Source organism: Saccopteryx bilineata, chromosome 6 (genome assembly GCF_036850765.1).
Source record: "Saccopteryx bilineata isolate mSacBil1 chromosome 6, mSacBil1_pri_phased_curated, whole genome shotgun sequence".
Classification (NCBI taxonomy): domain Eukaryota; kingdom Metazoa; phylum Chordata; class Mammalia; order Chiroptera; family Emballonuridae; genus Saccopteryx; species Saccopteryx bilineata.
This window is the reverse complement of record NC_089495.1, coordinates 81,575,806-81,592,433: the sequence shown is the minus strand read 5'-3', so window position 1 is coordinate 81,592,433 and position 16,628 is coordinate 81,575,806. Positions and strand designations below refer to the sequence as shown.

General features: G+C 35.0%; 1 protein-coding gene across 1 annotated transcript in view; it reads right to left on the bottom strand.

Annotated features, from left to right (window-relative positions):
• KLHL1 (kelch like family member 1) overlaps positions 1-16,628 on the bottom strand; it is a 446,827-nt gene that overhangs the window by 231,543 nt on the left and 198,656 nt on the right. The window lies entirely within an intron of this gene.

The following is a 16,628-nucleotide window of genomic DNA, read 5'->3' as shown; positions in this document are numbered from 1 at the left end:
CAAGTCCAGGGTATCTTGTCGTTCAATTATGATGCATACCCGTCACCCAAAGTCAGATTGTCCTCTGTCACCTTCTATCTTGTTTTCTTTGTGCCCCTCCCCCTCCCCCTTTCCCTCCTCCATTCCCCCCTCCCCCCCCGTAACCACCACACTCTTATCAATGTCTCTTAGTTTCACTTTTATGTCCCACCTACGTATGGAATAATGCAGTTCCTGGTTTTTTCTAATTTACTTATTTCACTTCGTATCATGTTATCAAGATCCCTCCATTTTGCTGTAAATGTTCCGATGTCATCATTTCTTATGGCTGAGTAGTATTCCATAGTGTATATGTGCCACATCTTCTTTATCCAGTCATCTATTGACGGGCTTTTTGGTTGTTTCCATGTCCTGGCCACTGTGAACAATGCTGCAATAAACATGGGGCTGCATGTGTCTTTACGTATTAATGTTTCTGAGTTTTGGGGGTATATACCCAGTAGAGGAATTGCTGGGTCATAAAGTAGTTCTATTTTCAGGTTTTTGAGGAACCACCATACTTTCTTCCATAATGGTTGTACTACTTTACATTCCCACCAACAGTGTGTGAGGGTTCCTTTTTCTCCACAGCCTCTCCAACATTTGCTATTACCTGTCTTGCTAATAATAGCTAATCGAACAGGTATGAGGTGGTATCTCATTGCTGTTTTGATTTGCATTTCTCTAATAACTAAAGAAGATGAGCATCTTTTCATATATCTGTTGGCCATTTGTATTTCTTCCTGGGAGAAGTGTCTGTTCATATCCTCTTCCCATTTTTTTATGGGATTGTTTGTTTGCTTGTTGTTGAGTTTTATGAGTTCTTTGTATATTTTGGATATTAGGCCCTTATCTGAGCTGTTGTTTGAAAATATCATTTCCCATTTAGTTGGCTTTCTGTTTATTTTGTTATCAGTTTCTCTTGCTGAGCAAAAACTTCTTAGTCTGATGTAGTCCCATTCATTAATTTTTGCCTTCACTTCTCTTGCCATTGGAGTCAAATTCATAAAATGCTCTTTAAAACCCAGGTCCATGAGTTGAGTACCTATGTCTTCTTCTATGTACTTAATTGTTTCAGGTCTTATGTTTAGATCTCTGATCCATTTTGAGTTAATTTTTGTACAGGGGGAGAGACTGTAGTCCAGTTTCATTCTTTTGCATGTGGCTTTCCAGTTTTCCCAGCACCATTTATTGAAGAGGCTTTCTTTTCTCCATTGTGTGTTCTTGGCCCCTTTATCAAAAATTATTTGACTATATATATGTGGTTTTATTTCTGGACTTTCTATTCTGTTCCATTGGTCTGAGTGTCTATTTTTCTGCCAATACCATGCTGTTTTGATTGTCGTGGCCCTATAATAGAGTTTGAAGTCAGGTATTGCAATGCCCCCAGCTTCATTCTTTTTCTTTAGGATTGCTTTAGCTATTCGGGGTTTTTTATAGTTCCATATAAATCTGATGACTTTTTGCTCTATTTCTTTAAAAAACGTCATTGGAAGTTTGATGGGAATTGCATTGAATGTGTATATTGCTTTGGGTAATATAGCCATCTTGATTATATTTATTCTTCCTAGCCAAGAACAAGGTATATTCTTCCATCTCATTATATCTTTTTCAATTTCCCTTAACAATGGTTTATAGTTTTCATTATATAAGTCCTTTACATTCTTTGTTATGTTTATTCCTAAGTATTTTATTTTTTTTGTAGCAATCGTGAAGGGGATTATACTTTTGAGTTCCTTCTCAGTTGTTTCATTGTTGGCATATAGAAAGGCTATTGACTTCTGTATGTTAATTTTGTATCCTGCGACCTTACTGTATTGGCTTATTGTTTCTAGTAGTCTTTTTGTGGATTCTTTGGGGTTTTCGATGTATAGGATCATATCATCTGCAAAAAGTGATACCTTGACTTCTTCTTTTCCGATATGGATGCCTTTCATTTTTTGTCTTGTCTGATTGCTGTGGCGAGAACCTCTAGTACCACATTAAATAAGAGTGGAGAGAGTGGACAACCCTGTCTTGTTCCTGATTTAAGGGGGAAAGCCTTCAGTTTAGTGCCATTTAACATGATGTTAGCTGATGGTTTATCATATATGGCCTTTATCAAGTTGAGATATTTTCCTTCTATATCCATTTTGTTGAGAGTCTTAAACATAAAATTGTGTTGTATTTTATCGAAAGCCTTTTCTGCATCTATTGATAAGATCATGTGGGTTTTGTTCTTTGTTTTGTTGATATGGTGTATTACGTTAACAGTTTTACGTATGTTGAACCATCCTTGAGATTCTGGGATGAATCCCACTTGATCATGATGTATTATTTTTTTAATATGTTGTTGTATTCGATTTGCTAGTATTTTGTTTAGTATTTTAGCATCTGTATTCATTAGAGATATTGGTCTGTAGTTTTCTTTTTTTGTGCCATCCTTGCCTGGTTTTGGGATGAGGGTTATGTTGGCCTCATAAAATGTGTTTGGAAGTATTGCTTCTTCTTCAATTTTTTGGAAGACTTTGAGTAGAATAGGAACCAAGTCTTCTTTGAATGTTTGATAAAATTCGCTGGTATAGCTGTCAGGGCCTGGACTTTTATTTTTGGGGAGGTTTTTAATGGTTTTTTCTATTTCTTCTCTACTGATAGGTCTGTTTAGGCTTTCTGCTTCTTCTTGACTCAGTCTAGGAAGGTTGTATTGTTCTAGGAATTTATCCATTTCTTCTAGGTTGTTGAATTTAGTGGCATAAAGTTTTTCATAGTATTCTACAATAATTCTTTGTATATCTACGGTGTCCGTGGTGATTTCTCTTCTTTCATTTTGGATTTTGTTTATATGAGTTCTTTCTCTTTTTTCCTTGGTAAGTCTTGCCAAGGGTTTGTCAATTTTATTGATCTTTTCAAAGAACCAGCTCCTTGTTCTATTAATTTTTTCTATAGTTTTTCTGTTCTCTATTTCATTTATTTCTGCTCTGATTTTTATTATCTCCTTTCTTCAGCTGCTTTTGGGTTGTCTTTGTTCTTCTTTTTCTAGTTCCTTAAGGTGGGAAGTTAAGTGGTTCACTTGGGCTCTCTCTTGTTTGTTCATATATGCCTGAAGTGATATGAACTTTCCTCTTATTATTGCTTTTGCTGCATCCCATAGATTCTGATATGTCGTATTGTCATTTTCATTAGTCTGTATAAATCTTTTGATCTCTGCACTTATTTCTTCTTTGACCAATTCATTTTTTAAAAGTATGTTGTTTAGTTTCCACATTTTTGTGGGATTTTTTTCCTCTTTTTTGCAGTTGAATTCTAGTTTCAAGGCTTTATGATCAGAAAATATGCTTGGTACAACTTCAATTTTTCTGAATTTGCTGATGTTGTTTTTGTGGCCCAACATATGGTCAATTCTTGAGAATGATCCATGTACACTGGAGAAAAATGTATACTCAGTCACTTTGGGATGAAATGTCCTGTAGATGTCTATCATATCCAGGTGCTCTAGTGTTTTGTTTAAGGCCACTATGTCTTTGTTGATTCTCTGTTTGGATGACCGATCTAGAGCCATCAATGGTGTATTGAGGTCTCCAAGTATGATTGTATTTTTGTCAGTTTTTGTTTTAAGGTCAATAAGTAGCTGTCTTATATATTTTGGTGCTCCTTGGTTTGGTGCATATATATTAAGAATTGTTATGTCTTCTTGATTCAGTGTCCCCTTAGCCATTATGAAATGGCCATTTTTTTCTCTGAGTACTTTTCCTGTCTTGTAGTCAGCATTATCCGATATGAGTATTGCTACACCTGCTTTTTTTTGGATGTTATTTGCTTGGAGTATTGTTTTCCAGCCTTTCACGTTGAATTTGTTTTTATCCTTGTTACTTAGATGAGTTTCCTGTAGGCAGCATATAGTTGGATTTTCTTTTTTAATCCATTCTGCTACTCTGTGCCTTTTTATTGGTGAGTTTAATCCGTTTACATTTAGTGTAATTATTGATACTTGTGAGTTCCCTATTGCCATTTTATATCTTGCTTTCTGTTAGTTTTGTGTCTTGTTTGATCCTTCTCTTTCGTTTTTCTATCTTTTGTTTTTATTTGGTTGTATTCCATACATCTTTCCTCTGTTGCTATCTTTTTTATCTCATGTGCTTCTGTGGTGGTTTTTTCAATGGTGGTTACCTTTGAGTAATGAAAAGGGTCCCTACCCTGTTCATTGTAGCGACCTATTTTGTGAGTACTTTTGCACTCCATCGTCCTTTGCTACTGTTAATCTCCATCTTCTCCCCCTCTTTCTTTTTGTTGTTGTCACAGTTTAAATTTGGTTTTATTGTGTTCTTCTTGGAGCTTTTACTTGTGGCTCTGTTTTTTTTTGTTCTTTGTATCTGATTGGAGAACCCCCTTTAGTAATTCCTGGAGTGGGGGTTTTCTGATGATAAATTCCCTCATCTTTTCTGTATCTGTGAATGTTTTTATTTCTCCTTCATATTTGAAGGATAGCTTTGATGGGTATAGTATTCGTGGCTGAAAGTTTCTCTCTTTCAGGACTTTAAATATTGGGGTCCACTCTCTTCTAGCTTGTAGAGTTTCTGCTGAGAAATCTGATGATAATCTAATGGGCCTTCCTTTATATGTTGTATTCTTCTTTTCCCTGGCTGCCTTGACAATTTTTTTTTTGCTGTTGGTTTGTGTCAATTTCATTATGATATGTCTTGGAGTAGGTTTGTTGGGGTTAAGAAAACTCGGTGTTCTGTTTGCTTCTTGAATTTGAGGCTTTAGTTCTTTCCACAGGCTTGGGAAGTTCTCATCTATTATTTGTTTGAGTATGTTCTCCATTCCATTTTCTCTCTCTTCTCCCTCTGATATACCTATTTTTCTTATGTTATTCTTTTTGATGGAGTCAGATAATTCTTGTAGGGCTATCTCATTTTTTTTAATTTTTGAGTCTCTTTCTTCTTCTCTCTGTTGTGCCTCAAGTTGCTTGTCTTCTATTTCACTAATCCTCTCTTCTATCTGACCTGTTCTATTAGCTAAGCTTGTTACTTCGTTTTTCAGCTCGTGAATTGAGTTTTTCATCTCTGTTTGATTTGTTTTTATAGTTTCAATTTTTTTGGACATATATTCTTTGTGTTCATTGAGTTGTTTTCTGAGCTCCCTAAATTGCCTTTCTGTGTTTTCTTGTATATCTCGGAGGATTTTTAGGATTTCTATCTTGAATTCTCTGTCATTTAGCTCCAAGGTTTCCAATATATTAAATTTTTTCTCCATAGATTTTTCCTCATCTAGCTGTGTTACCTCTCTTTCTTTTGTATCCATGATATTCGATTTTCTCTTCCTTAATGGCATCTGAGGGTGGTTTTGTTGATAGTATTAATGAGATTTAATAAAGAATAAAAAGTTAAAAAAAATAAAAAATCAAAAAGAGTTGTTTTTTTAAAAAAAAATTAATAATGAAATAAAGAAAAATAAAATAATAATTTTTAAAAAAAGGAAATTATTCCCCCCCTCCTTTTTTCCTCTCCTCTCCTCTCCCCTCTTTCTTGAGAAAATCTTGTGGTGAACTGTGAATTATAACAAATAATGCCTGTGATGGAGGTCCTGAATTGGGGAAAAGTAGTAAAGGGGCAAAAAAAGAAAAAAAAAGAAAAAGGGGGGCGGTATGGACCCACAAAAAGCAAATAAGGAAAAAATTTGGGTCAAGAATAAAATGATTTGCTTTTAGGTGTTGGTTGTCTAAGAGTTATGATGAGAGGAATAAGAGGAGAACAGAAAAATGGGGGGACAAATTAAAAAAATACTATTGTATTTAGTGGAACAAGAACTAGATAAAATGGAGATCCAGGGATGGGAGCACTGCTAGTGAGTTAAAAAGGTGAAGTAAACACCCCCAAAATGCCACAAACATAAGTTTGAGTCCCAGATAAGATAATTTGTTTGTTATTGAGGTTTGAATGAGAGGAGATGTAAAGGAGAAAGGAAGAAACTAATATAAAGGGAGAAAAGAAAGAGAGAGAGAGAAAAAAAGAGGGAACCACTAAAAGAAGAAAAAAGAAAGGAGAGAGAGAGAGTTAAGGGTTTTGGAGTGCAACCCTCATAGAGAGAAAGGAAGAGGAGAAAAAAGATAATGGGAGATGTAACACTTATGGGTAGTGTAGTTCAAGGAGAGGAGAGAGTAAGACCGGCAAAGAGTTAATTGGCCAAATTTGAGGAGGAAAAAAAGTATCAAGAATGAAGATAAGAGAAACAAACGAACAAATATAATAAAATGGGATAGGTTATAAAGTCTGCAGATTATTCTTGATTTTGAGAGGTTATCTTCTTGTTTTTTCTTTTCTCTCCCTCTTCCTGGTCGGTGACTCTGTACCCCAGGTTCTGCCCCTTTGGCATGCTCAGGTAGAGGTTTGCAGTTGATAAGTCTCTATGGCAATGTCATGTATTGTGCTTTAGTCTCGTTGGGAGTCAAGGCTCATTAGCATTCATAGGCTCCGACAGTGAGAGAGTCCGTGTTCCTGGAGCCTTTCTCCTAGTCTTTCCTTCCTCAATTAGTAGCCTGATAATCCAGCTATGGGGTTGTTGCTGCCTCTGCCTGGATAGTAAGAGGTTCAAAGAGCTGGCAACTCCCCACTCTATTCCCACTCAGCACAGGGCTCTGGGTAAGGCTCAGTCAGTCAGAGCTGCTAGCATAATCAGGCGGGCTTTCCGCCCACTCAAAGACCTCTGGCTCTGCCACTCTGTCCGGTAACACAGGCGGGCACCCACTTCCGGGGTGCTTGGAGGAAACTCTCATTCACTATCTGCGCGCGCAGACCAGGATATCCAGCCAGTAGTCTCACGCTCTGAGTGAAACCCCCAACCGCATGGAAATTTGCAGCGCTGGAATTCGCTCTCGCTCCGTCCCCGTGCGCAGGTTTTGCAAGGCGCTGGGGCGGCCCGAGATTCCGCTTTGGCCCACACAAAGGCCCCTGACTCTGCCCCTCTGTGCGGTAACACGGGCGCGCACTGCCGAGGCACTCGGAGGAATCGCTCACTACCTATCTGCGCGCGCACACCAGGGTATGAGGCCGGCCGCGTTTCCCTGAGTGAAACCCTCACCAGCACGGAAAATTTCCACCGTTGGAATTAGTTCTCGCTCCCTCCCGTGCGCGGCTTTCCCAGGGCGCTGGGGCTGCCCAGAGACTCTGCCCTCGGCCCACAGAAAGGCCTCTGACCCTGCCTCTCTGTGGGGCAACACGGACACCCACTTCTGGGGCTTAGGAAGAGATCTCTCGCCCACTAACTGCGCACCAACCAGGAGAACGGGTAAAATGGCTGCTCCGCTTGTCTTTCTTTGTTTGGGTTTGGCGCGAGTGTTAGCTTGTATTGCCCGGCTTGCCACAGGAATAGTTTTTCCTCCGCTAGGATCTCCGTGCCACAGCCTGGTTCGGCCTTTTGTGCACAGCCTGGATGTATTTACCCCCTTTGCCCGCCTCAGTTTCTATATTCACAGTTACCAGAGAAAGCCGCCCTGTTTAGGTTAGTGAGGAAGGCGGAGCATTTCTTACTCCCTATTTCCTTCAGGATTTGGTTATATATTTAGCCAATTTTTCACTCGACCATACCTTCGGGTGTATTGTGAAGCATCTGGAGGCTCCAAGTATAGGTTTTTCTGTTTCTGGTTGAAGATCTTGTTGAGTTTTGGGGGAGATTTATCGGTATCGCTTCCTACTCCGCCATTACTCTGACGTCATCTTGGGTCAATTACCTTAATCTCAAAAAATGGGCTCAGTGTTTTTGTTCTTTTTTCTAAATACTAGAATATTTTATTAAAGAATGGAGTTGTTTATGGAAAGTTTATAAAACTCATCTGTAAAAAATTGAGGGGCTTCACTATCTGGGATTAGAATTTATTTAGCAACTCAATACATTTTTAATTGTTTTAGTCTCATTCAGGCTTTTTATCATCATTGTATTTTTTCTAAATCATAAATTCTTAGAAATGGTTTATACCAGTGGCCCCCAACCATTTTTGGGCCATGGACTGGTTTAATGTCAGAAAATATTTTCACGGACCGGCCTTTAGGGTGGGACAGATAAATGTATCACGTGACCAAGACAAGCGTCAAGAGTGAGTTTTAGATGGATGTAACAGAGGGAATCTGGTCATTTTTAAAAAATAAAACATTGTTCAGACTTAAATATAAATAAAATGGAAATAATGTAAGTTATTTATTCTTTCTCTGCGGACTGGTACCAAATGGCCCATGGACCGGTACCGGTCCGTGGCCCAAGTGTTGGGGACTACTGGTTTATACTATCTTAGACCTTGTGGTCCAGATTGCTACACTTAACTAGAAATATCTTCACTTATTTTTATTGGCCAGACCACATATTAATGTGATCAAACAAGTGAACGGGCTATGACTAGAGGGGTATGTGATATGACCACACCAGAGCATTTATAATGGAAGTGTGCATCACTCACATTCTCTTTATCCCTTAGCAGTTAATTAAAAATAACATAAAACCCAAATTGATGGAGGATAAACAGTAAGTGAAGAGCCTGGATTCCCAAATTACAGCCTGAAACTATTAGGTTCATATAGTAATATTTGATATTTAAACTAATCATACTCAAATAATAAGCTTCATACTTGACTATTTGAGTATGATTAAACATTGAATATTACTATTCAATATATATAGTATTGTTTTATATGGGTTATATTAATAGTACATAGTATCACTTCATAAGTTTATTTATAGTTTTATAGATTTTTACAAACTAATCTACTCTAAATTACACACTTTTAATTGGTCTGTACTTGTTCTTAGGTAAAAAACTTTATACCATATATTTATTTTTGCCTTTTGTAGTTTTTATTTTATTAAATTCATTAATATTTTTAGTGAATTGTCTAATTAACTAACAATTTAAGACAATTATCTTTTTTGGTCTTGTTAATGAAGAATATAGACTAATGACAATAAACATGAGTTCTATTAGGAGTAAAATTATTTCATTATTATTGTTTAGAAATTATTGCTTTACTGAATATAAATTTTTCATATTAATTATTAATTCTGGAAAGTTACTGCACATTTTTACTAAAACCATTCTTTCTCTTTACCTTTAGTTCCTCAATTTTATCTCAGAAACTATTTATAAGAAATATTTATTGAAATGTATAATTTTATCTTTATGCCTATAATTTTATATATATATTATATTTACTATTTCTGTCACCAAAAAATTGAATATTTGTTTAAACCTGATATTTTAAACTTTAATAACTTTTATTTTGAATTCTATGAATTATTTATACCAAAAAATTATAATACTTTTATATTTACCTTCAAATCTAGGCATATTTCTTTGGTGTATCAATATACTGTTTAATTCTACTCATCCAAGATATAAATAACCTTTAATTCTAAATAATCTACCCATAAGATTTATTAATTTCATACAACTTTAAATTAATTCAATGCATCAATTTATACTCAAAGCTTAAAAGAGTTTTATGATGTTTTTATTTTCTGAATGTTAATTTGTTTCTACAGTTCTGTCCTTATATAACTTTACCACATGTAGTTTTAATTATAATTAACCTAAAGTACATATGTATGATCTCAGTTTAATAGAAAAGTTTGAGAATTTTAGGTGTCTTTCTGAGAAAATGATGTTTTATTTACCTTTTTGAGTCTTTTAAATTTGACTGAGGTTTAAATTATCCAAACTAGTTTTATTTATATATTTCTTTTAGTTTTTGCCTTGGAAGTCCTACACTGCAACTTTTAATGTTCATGATAGTTATTAGAGCCTACATAAAATGGATATTTTAGTTCATTTTTGAACTGCAAAGGCAGTCTGCTAAAAATTGAACCAAGTGTAAATCTGTAGGGAAATAAGATAATTCTTATTAACCTTCATTATTAATATACTGTCACCTAATTGAAATTTTAGTGTACTCTTGAGATTTATTTTTTAACTTTATAATGCCACTATAATTTTTTTCTTATTTTTACTTTTTATTATAAATATTTCTGTGACATGTTAGAGAAATTGTCTACTTTTAAAAATGTGTCTTTCAAGGTCAGGTTATTTATTAATAAAGACCTTTATTTTTCTTTTAACACATCAAACTTTTAATTCTGAAATTGTTTTTTAACCTACAGTAAACTACAAGACTAGTGCAATAAACACCTATTTAAGTTTTACTTAGTTTCACCAAGTGTTAACATTTTGCAACATTTGTGTGTGTATATTTATGCTGTAGTTACTGAATAATTTGATAGTTCCTTTCAACCATCATATTTCACTCTTAAATACTTCAGCATGTATCTCTAAGTGCAAGGGCATTCTACAGAGCTGTAAATATAATTATCACACTCATGAGTCTGATATAAAAGGACGGTTGTAATGCAATTTTTCCCAAATATACAAATAATATGCTTTGTAGATCTTTTTAAAATCAAGATCTAATAAAGGTTCACGAGCTACTTTACTTGCTCTGTCTCTTTAGTCTTCTTAAACCAAGGACATTTTGTTGTTCATGACATTGGCATTAGCAGAGTCCAGACTAGATTTTCTTTTTGTAGAATCCTTCAATTTGAACTAGTTCTACTATATCCACAGGATTAGATATAGTTGAAACCTTTCTGGAGGGACACCAAAGATGTAACATGATGTGATACTCTTTTCAGTGCCTTATATAAAGAGGCTTGTGAGGTTAGTGTGTCCCATTGTGGATGGTGTTGAGTTTGGTATCTTGTTTAAAGCAATTAATGCTGGGTTGTTTCATTTTAAAGAAAATTTTTTCCTTTATAATTAATAAGTAATCTGTTGGGTAAGGGATAACTTTGCTTTCAAGCATAACATTTTACTTACAATTTAACATTTAATAGGTAGAGTATTATGTTTTATTTATGAGTTTCACTGAAATAATAAGACACCAAAGGAATCTAAAACATGGTTCCAAGGGTACCAAGGGATTTGACAAAAAAAAAAAATCAGGTAAAGTGAAAACTATAAGTTGAAAGAAACATAGAATGAGAGCAAAATTAAAATGCCTTTCATTATATATTAATTTCCAATAAAATTAGTTACCTAAAGTTTAGTTTTTATATAAAAGAAGGACACTGTTGTTAATATTAGTTAGAAATAGTTATTTAAACTTTCAATATTTTAATAAATGCTCTATTGGACCTTATTGTTCTGATATTATTAATTAGTAGAAAGCTGAGTATCATAGATCACTTTAGCGGAGGAGATATTTATCTCTGCAATAATACAATTTGCAATAAAATTCTTTGAGGTGTTTATATTTCATATTATCTATGAGGTTATTATTCAATAATAATGTCAAACAAAATTATTAAATAAAGTTAAAGGGTTAATACCAAATCAAATAATTTTAAAGCTAATTATATCAGTACAATTATTGATATGTGGCTATATCAATAATCTAAAAGTTAAAGTAATCTGTATTTTATATTAATTTTAGACCATTTATAAAATGTGAACTTATAAAAACAAAAAATATTAAACAGAACAGATAATATAAATACATCAAAATCTGTTATTTGTAATTGATTATAACAACTGCAAATATAGTAATAAGATTGTCATGATTAAGAGCTTCAGAGAAATTTTTTCACACATTTTAATAAGGTCATCAAGGGAATGTTTGTGTGCTTCTAGGCATAGATTTTATAAAAATCAAAAAGGAACAAATGCAGATGGTTTGGCTTTTATACATTCTATTTTGTTGTGATTTTAGAGTGTTTGGAGAGTGGCTTTTTTATTTTTTTAGCTTAATGAACAAATTGCTCTCAATAGCACTTGTACTGAAAAGAATTAACACTGTAGGTCTGAACTGCTATCCTTGCTTGCAAGATTTGCCCTTGACTCTTGTCTGTGATTTCAAGAGGGTTACCATTACCTAACACAAATGCCTCACTGTGCTGGAACTGTGTGCACAGTATTCTTTATGCTGTACACTTGCTTTCCTTCTGGGAGACTGTCATTTTGGTATATTCTTTCTTTCTTTCTTTCTTTCTTTCTTTCTTTCTTTCTTTCTTTCTTTCTTTCTTTTTTTTTTTTTTTTTTTTTGGTGTGTGACAGAGACAGAGAGAAGGACAGACAGGCAGGAAAGGAGAGAGGTGAGAAGCATCAATTCTTCATTTGGGCACCTTAGTTGTTCATTGACTGCTTTCTCATATGTTCCTTGATGGGAGGGGACTACAGCAGAGTGAGTAACCCTTACATCAGTGACCTTGGGTTCAAGCTAGTAACCTTGGGCTCAAGCCAGCAACCATAGGATCATGTCTATGATCCAGTACTCAAGCCAGCGACCCTGTGCTCAAGCTGGTGAGCCCACACTCAATCCGGATGAGCCTGTGTTCAAGCTGGTGGTCTCAAGGTTCCAAACCTTGGTCCTCTGTGTCCCAGTTTGACACTCTATCCCAGGTGTGGCCAACAGTTTTTGCCCCCAGGCCAGATTAGAAAGAAAATTTAAAAATGTTAAATACAAAAATGATTTACTTAAGTAAACAAAATTTTATTATGTAATTTGTTTATAAATAAATGTAAGTAATTTAGTACAACAAATTAACAAAAAAAATTATGTGACATGTTGAGGGGCTTTGCATTGCCTATTATTTTTTTTAATATCTGGCTCTATACTTGTAGTAGCTATTCTTTTTTTTCTTTTTTTTTTTTCTTTTTTTTTTTTTGTATTTTTCTGAAGCTGGAAACGGGGAGAGACAGTCAGACAGACTCCCGCATGCGCCCGACCCAGGATCCACCCGGCACGCCCACCAGGGGCGAAGCTCTGCCCACCAGGGGGCGATGCTCTGCCCCTCTGGGGCGTCGCTCTGTCGCGACCAGAGGCACTTTAGTGCCTGGGGCAGAGGCCAAGAAGCCATCCCCAGCGCCCAGGCCATCCTTGCTCCAATGAAGCCTTGGCTGCGGGAGGGGAAGAGAGAGACAGAGAGGAAGGAGGGGGTGGGGGTGGAGAAGCAAATGGGCGCTTCTCCTATGTGTCCTGGCCGGGAATCGAAGCCTGGTCCCCCGCACGCCAGGCGGACACTCTATTGCTGAGCCAATCGGCCAGGGCCGTAGTAGCTATTCTTAACACAGCCTCCAAATGTAAATCATTCAATATTGATCTTGTACTTTTATTTAGATTCATTAAAGAAAATATTTGTTCACAAATATAAGTTGAGCTGAAGATTAGTAAATATTCCTTGGCAAGCTTTTTTTAAATTTTCATATTTTCCATTATTCAATTGCTTATAAAAATTGCAAAGACGAGTACAAAAGTTGTAAATCTTTATAATGGACTTTTAAAAAAAAATAAAGAAGTATTGCGAATCCATTCAACCAATTATTGGAAGTTAACCCTAGATTAGTCACATGCGGAATTCTTTTCCACGTATCACTATCTTCTTAAATATCCTGATTTCCAGTAATCAAAGACACTTCCGCTTCTGAGTAGCTGAGATTTTAACTTTCATTGTTGTGCAATGGTTAGATATCGTAATTTATGTATAACAACTTAAAAGTACCACTTATTTCATTTCCACAGTGTGTCATGCAGAGAATATTAAAAATTTAATCGCGTGCCGTATAAACTCATTGGCCCATGGGCTGTATGTTGGCCATGCCTGCTCTATCCACTGTGCTATCACCTGGTCAGTCAGTTTTGGAATATTCTACGCAGAGACTATTTATGTTATCAACCCTCAACAACAACAACAACAAAAACTGGGCACTGAGTTCCTAACAAATTTCCTGGTTGGCAAAAATTCACATGCATTGTCACAACTCATTGCAGAGGAAATTGTGTCCTATATGACTTCACTGGAAGGAGACTCTTGGAAGTTTGCACCAGGTTTCCCTTAGAATTTTCCCTGTGCACTGTTTCTCTTTCTGATTGTATTCTGTATTTTTTTGCCATTGAAAAATCACAGCCATTGGTATGGCTATAGGATGAATCTTGAGAAGAATCCAGATGAATCACTGACCCCAGGAGAATTGTCCTATGGATGTCTCCAAACAGCTCTAATCAGTGTTGTTGAACTGGAAGTGCAGTTTGCGATAAACTGTGCTCATGGGATGAAAGATGCAATATTGTCTAAATTTCACTTCAGCACAAATTAATTTATAGATTTATTATAATCATAATCAATATCCCAGCAGACAATTTGTAGAAATTGCAAAGCTAATTTTAAAATGCATGTGTAAATATAATGAACCTAGAATAATAAATTTATTTTTAAAAGAACTAAGTGCAAGTAATAACCCTACTAGATTTTAAGACAGTACAAAATTATAGTAATTAAAATTGACTGGCATTAGTTTTAACCTGAAGAAATAGAGCGATAATATAAAGTCCAGAAACAGAATCATTTATACAAACAATTAGCGTTTGCAAAGGCACAAAGGGAATTCAATTGAGAAAGGATAATCTTTAAACAAGTTATATTGGTACAGTCAGATATCCATGTACAAAACTTATGCTTAAGTTCATACCCCACACAATGTCTATAATTTACCCAAATGTACTATAGTCCTAAATGTAAAACCTAAAATTATATACCTCCTGTAAGAAAACACTTGAGAAAGTCTTTGTGACCTTAAATTAATTAAATATTTTTAAGTTACAAATTTGATGTATAATTCTAAAAAAAAAGAACATTAAAGTTGGACTTTATTTAAAAAACTGAAAATGACACAATTAAAAAGAACATGAAGATAAACCATAGATTGGAAAAAAAAAGTCTGAAAAATAAGATGTCTGATAGCATACTTATGTCCAAAACCCATAAAAAAAACTCAGTAATAAAAAATAAGAAGTGGGCAAGTTATTTCAACAGACATTTTACAAAAGAAAATATATGGTTGGAAAATACTCAATACCATTAGTGCTTAGGGAATGCCAGTTCATACATATATTTTTAATGCGTATTTTATTTATTTTTGAGAAAGAGGAAGGAAGAGAGAGAGGAGAGAGAGAGAGAAACTATGAATTTGTTTTTGTATGTGCCCTGACTGGGATCAAAAGACAATCTGTGCACTTTGGGATGATGATTTAGCCAACCAAATTTTCCAGCCATGGGTAGGAGAATGCAAGTTTAAAGCACATGTATCATTACACATTTGAACTACTGGTGAGAATGTGAAATGGCACAACCATTTTGGAAAACAGTTTTGTAGCTTCACCCCTCAAATGAGTTGAACATTTCACTTCTAAATATTTATCTCTCCAAAATGAAAGAATATGTTCATATATAGCCTTGTACAAAAATGTATAGTAGATTTATTTTGTAATGACCAAACACCAAGAACAACCCAAATGGTCATCAACAAATGAATGGACAAACAATTGTAGTATATCTATTCAATGATTACTACTCAATAATTAAATGGGAAGAAGAATTGATTTATGAATCATCAGTGTTAATTATGCTGAATGCGAATTAAATATGCTGAAGTACCTGAGTGTGGGTAGAAGTGAGGAAAGGCAGCATGATGGATCATAAAAGGACGTAGAAAATTTCAAAGGGAATGGAAATATTCATCATCCTGATTGTGATGATGGTTTTATAAATGTACAAATACTTCAAAATATCAAATTATACATATGTACAGTTTATTGTACATCTTATTAATCAATAAATATTTTTGAAGGAATGCTCAAATGTTAACAAAAATTTTTGAGTTGACTAGTACCTATAAATATTATCTGATAGATTTAATTTAAACATTCACAAAATCACAAAGATAGGATATTAGAATTTGAGAAAATGTGAGTTACCTGGTAATTTTTATTTAGAGTTTATAAAATACAGAACAATTACATTCATGGCATCTTCATATATGCTAATATCATGACCATTATATTTTTTAAATAATCTTATATGTGTAAACCTAACATATAAAATGGCATATGTATGAGTGTATGTATGTTGTGTGTACACATTTTATCTGTATCTTCCAAGCTCAACACTTGAAAAAGTGATTCAGAGAAGAAAACTTTTGATTTTTCATAGTTTATTCAAAGATTAATTTTTAAGTTTCTTATTTGTAACTTTGAATGTAATATTAAAGATGTAAGCATTGTTTTGTTTTATTTTTTTATTTTTTGTTATATATATATATTTTTTTTTTTCACAGAGACAGAGAGAGAGTCAGAGAGAGGGATAGACAGGGAGGGATAGACGGGGACAGACAGACAGGAACGGAGAGATGAGAAGCATCAATCATTAGTTTTTCGTTGCTCATTGTGACACCTTAGTTGTTCATTGATTGCTTTCTCATATGTGCCTTGACTGCGGGCCTTCAGCAGACTGAGTAACCCCTTGCTCGAGCCAGCGACCTTGGGTCCAAGCTGGTGAGCTTTTGCTCAAACCAGATGAGCCCACGCTCAAGCTGGCGACCTCGGGGTCTCAAACCTGGGTCCTCTGCATCCCAATCTGACGCTCTATCCACTGTGCAACCACCTGGTCAGGCAGCATTGTTTGTTTTAAAGAGTGTAAAATGTCCTCTTTTTTCCAGTTTGGAATGTATCCAGTGAAAGGATCCATTTGTAAAAGCCAGAATGCACAAATGAAATATTAGCAAGTGTTGAGCTTGAATGAACACAATTTGAGCTATTTCATGC